Below are 5,258 nucleotides of genomic sequence, written 5' to 3'. Positions count from 1 at the left end.
GTTCCTCAGAAGACCTTCAGTTATATTGTTGAAGAAAGTACATGCAATCTTTCTCCAACAGGTTAGCGTTTTGTGAGAGGACAATAAACGTAAGTTTATGAAACTTATCTACCAAACACCAAATAAATTAATTAGTTCTATTAAAAGTGTGATTACTATTTTATCTCATTAAATTAAAACCTTGAGCCTGAAGATTTGCTGAAATTCTCTGTTGATAGGAACATTGGAAGCATCTTTAACAATAAATTAAAATTGTTTTACATCAGAGATTGAAACTATAGATATAATGAATCTATTGTTCTCTTTAGGTTCTTTTTGTATTGATAATGATTTTAATTAAACTAGAACCTATAGAGAAATTCCTCAGATGAAAAAGTGAATGTTTTGTCATTTTATTATTGATTTCTTCTTTTCAGCTTTAGATACACTTTTTTGTATTTATTCCCAAGACATTTTATTATTTAATTTATTAGAATAACTTCATCCATTATGATGTTTTTATTTTCAAATACTGTTCAATTTTTTTTGAAAAGCTCTTAAAAATAAACCTCTGTTATGTAAGTAGTACATACTAATATGGGAACAAGTAGATGGGCACTCGCATACAAAATTCAAGGCATTTAAAGCCTGTCATTCCTCACAAAATCAGTGTTTGCTCTGAGATAGCACTTTTTAATGCCATTCTGACTCTCACCTTATTTTCTGGATAAAATGACACTCACACTTTCTTCTGGATAAAAAGACACTCACGCTCTCCTCTACCTGGACAACCTTGATTTTAACAGTGTGCAAGGAGGAGAATGGAGGCCAGTAAGTAAGGAGAGACTCCAAGGTCCTTTCATGTAGAGATGGCACCCAACAGGGCTGCTGAAGAGTGTTGAATTCAAAATTGAAATTCATTATGTTGTGTATTATAATAGTCGGAGGTAAACAACCTCTGAGAACTTAAGATGTCTTCCAACTTAGGCATGGTAACATAAGTTTATCTCTCATTGTTTTACTCTTTGTATACTGCCTTGCATCCTCCAGTCCTATTCTTTCATTTCCAAAGTGGAGTTAATGACAGTTTACTACACTGGCATGTATTTCTCTTTGTATCATTATTAAGAATTCAACATTTTTATCTGCCTTTCTGTAATTTTGCTTTTTAGACTCCAAACTGTTTAAGAGTTAAAACATTTTCACAGCAAACATAAAACTATTTATGGCTATTGTTTATCCCCTTTATGTGACTATTAGTATGTTTGACTAATCAAATATAAATGTGCTTAGTTACAGGACATTGCCTCAGATTCCCCTGGGGGGATTATGCATCTTGTGGTATATGCACTACATCATCTTTCTAAAACTTCTAAGAAGTCTGAATTCTAAAACACAACTACTCTAAGGATAGTGAAATGGAGTTAGTGGCCTTTAGCATAAGGCAACAATGATAAGTATAATAGAGAGCAATTGTGTCTCATCGGCGCTAATTCTGTTCTGGACTCTTCCTATGCTATGGGGGCATGGGTGTAAACTGGCTGCTGTCCCCTTCTTTTTATTCCATCACCTTCTCAACATGTCTTGTCTTGCAAATATGTTTCCTGAGGTCATTGACTTTTGCTTTTTGTTTACACTGTCAACACAGTCCATTTCCTTCCTCAAATAAAAGAGCTCCTTTGAGGTAACACTGCAGAACATTGAGGCTGGAACCATCCTTTGCTAGAGCTACTTTATGAATGGCATACATTTCAGAGAATCGTGGATCTGTAAATTCTTGCCATGGTTTTGTCTCTGAGTTGAGAGGAATCCAAAGGAAAAGGAAAAGCTTACACTTGGAGGTGATAGAAAGAGAAGAGAAAAAAGGATAGAAGGCACCCACTTGGGACCCTGCCTGTCTCTCAGGAGTCATCACCATTCCCAATTTCTATTCCCCAATCTTATTCCCCAGTAATTTTTCTACTCTTAAAAAAAGAAAAGATAGAAAACATAACAGAGACCAAAGAGTTTTCTTTGTCCACAGTGGATAACTATAGATTATTATTATGATTTCATTATTTTAATTGTTACTGAAGTTGTCTGGAATATATTTACCAATTACATATAATATTTTCACCCCATAACCACTGTGCAGACTCTTTGATTTTTTTTTCTCTTGACATCTGTAAATTTCATATTAATACTATTCTGTTATTTCTGAATAAAAGGAATTTTCAAAAGTCATTTCTCAAAAAAAATTAAAATAAAAAAAAAACCCAAAAAACAAAAGGCATTTCTCCTTCCAAGCTGGCACTATCATTTCAGGTGTAAAAAATTCAGGCCAATTTTTCAGACTGTATGCCAGAATTTTTCCATCTCAATGTCCTTAACATTTTGGGCCAAATAAGTTTTTGGTGCTGGAGGCTGTCTTATTTAATATAAAAAGTTAGCAGCATCCCCAGTCTTTACCAGTAGAACTCATTTACTTCTCCAGTCATGTTAAGAATTTCTCTAGATTTTGTCAGAATTTGTTCCCAGAAACAAATTCACTTCCCCCTCTTCTATGAGGAGGGTCCTTTTGTGACCCTGGAGGGTTCCACAGAGGAAGAAAGTGCTCCCACTGGACTGACTCTGTAGCCAGGGCAAGGACAACATAAGCAGAAGATTTTTCTGCATTTTACTTTACACTTTATTCATTCACTAATTTAACTGATATTTCTGATTATTGAGGATGTTCCAGGCCTTCATGGGCACAAAGATAGTGAATAAGATAGTAAAGTCTCTATTTTCAAGAAATGTGGCTTTTGAAAGAACAGAGGAAAATTGAGAACTATAAATAGTAAAACAGTAAACAAGTATATGGCTTATGTAACTTCAAATATTAGAAGGGGCTAAAAGGAAAATTAAGTAATTGAGCACAGTGTTTAGAGAAGATAGGTGGGTGCTGCCTTAGTATAATCAAGGAGGATTTGCTTAGGGAGCTAACATTAATGCTGAGAAAGACAAAAAGTATGTATATTCCAGACAAAAAAAGAAGGTAGAAAATGTGCGTAGCTTTATATAAATTCATTTTCTTCAATGGCAATAGAAAGAACAGTGTGGAAGGGCAGAAACTGTAAGAGGAGGGTGCTCTAGGAGGTTCCAGCATTGGATGGGGTCTGCGTGCCACTGAAAGGGGTTTGAGTTCCTTATTGTTGCAAAGGAAGCCATTAAAGCCTTCTAAGCAGAATATTAATATGTTCTCATCTAAAGTTTTTTATTATGTATTTAGTATAGGGTCTACAGGTTCTACAGGGTCTCACTACATAGAGAGATCAGACTCATACTGATCCTCCTGTTTTCAGCCTCCCAAGCACTGGGATTACAGGCATGCACCACCACACCCAGTCTTAATCCTGTCTCAGCACTCCATGGGAGCAGGGCTGGCACAGCATGCTGGGGAAGGGATCGAACCCAGGCTGCTGTCATCTAAAGTTTTATGATGATATTTTTGAGACTAGAGTAAAAGTAGGGAAATATATTACAAGACACTGGTAGTTTAGACCATACTGTAACATTAGAAGGAGGTAGACTCAGGATTATGGACGGTGAAGGGCTAGCAGTTGTGTGGATGTATGCTGATTATTGAGGAGGGAAGGCACGAGCTAATGCCCTGGGACTCAAGATCCAGGGGGATTTTTTCATTGTTCACCAGTTGGTGAAGATCTGCTAGCAGTTGCTATGTGGGGGGTGTAGTGGAGGCTGGGAGGAGAGGCAGTTAAAAGTCAAGCCACCATGTCCTTTTAACTGTGAGATTACTCAAAAATGTGGAATGTGCAGACCATTTTTTATGAACCTCCTCATCTGAGTTTCAGTGACCTGAATTTGTATCGCAACCTAATTTTTAAAACACTAAGCACTATGAAGCTTTATCCTTTTCTTTGAAAAAATACTTACGTATTTGAAGATTACACAAATGACTACTTCTCAGTAAAGCATGTGTTCAGAGTTGTGGTTTTAGAGAAAGTGATGAATGTATGTGGAAGCAGACATCCCCATCTTATTTGCCTTGTGATCACTGACTCATGCAGATAACATGACTGTCTGGGATTATGGGCTATGGAATGAAACGAAGCTCCTTTCTGTAGTGGAGAGAAAAGCCTGAGAAACAGTATTGTAACACATGGAATAAGCCAGCCAAAAAAACCTCAATAATTAATCCCTTTTCAAGGGAATGATTATGAAGTTTCATGTTTCTGTACTGTTATTTCTAAGACCATGTATAATGTAAGATTTTACAACATTTTCTGTCTTTAAATTTCAAGCAGCAATAAGTAGTCTTTTTCTGTGACCAGACTGAAAAGTTGGATTCCCTGCTTTCAGTTGTGAAAAATTGATGTGGAAACTAAACAAGCAACAGGGCCAGCCAAATAGCTCAGCACATTAAAGCATCTGCAAGCAGGCACAGAGGCCAGGAGTTAGATCCCCAGGCCTGCTTTGCCGGCCCCGCCCCGGGGTGCACTGAAACAGCAATTGAGACTGGGCATGGTGGCACATGCCTGTAATCCCAGCTCTTGGGAGACTGCAAACGGGCAGATCACTACAAGTCTGATATAGTAGTAAGACCCTGAATACCCTGTGGACCCTTCCCTAAAATACAAAAACAAAAAAAAAACCAAAAAGAAAACAAACAAACCAAAAACCAAAAACAAAACCAAAAACCCAAAAAACAAAATCAAGCAACAACACAACAAAACTAATGAGATAGATCATTTGCTTGGGAAAGCTGTTTACTTGAGATGTCTTTAAATGAATGACATTAAAAGATTTAAAATATCATTTCTTAAACAATTTTTCTGATACACATCATTTTCATCTAACATGGACCTTCTGTGTTGTGCTGTTTGTAAATATTTTTAAGTTTATGTACCAAGGAAGTAACATGGGGATTTTACTTTATTTATCAAGTAAACAAAGATACCCTTCCACTTCATGTACCTCAATGAGTAAAATATTTATCACTGCTAAGGCTCTCCTATATTTTGTGACAGCAATTTGAGTGCTTCTGGTAATTTTTCATGTCTACATGTGGTTTCTTCACTGATGAATATAGTACTAAGCACAGCAGTATGGTAGGGATAAACTGATAATTATTCCTTGAATGTTGAAAATGAAAGCTCTGTTATTGGTGAACTAATACAATGTTTACTTGTGGATATTATATTGGGTTAAAATACACATTCTCTTTTCCTATGATCTTTTAAAAATGATTCTAGAAATACAAAATGCCAGATTTTGAGGTTAAGCATCATCTGAAAGAT

The sequence above is a fragment of the Octodon degus genome, unplaced genomic scaffold (assembly GCF_000260255.1).
Source record: "Octodon degus isolate 3935 unplaced genomic scaffold, OctDeg1.0 scaffold00073, whole genome shotgun sequence".
In the NCBI taxonomy this organism is placed as follows: Eukaryota; Metazoa; Chordata; class Mammalia; order Rodentia; family Octodontidae; genus Octodon; species Octodon degus.
This window is presented reverse-complemented; position numbering follows the sequence as displayed.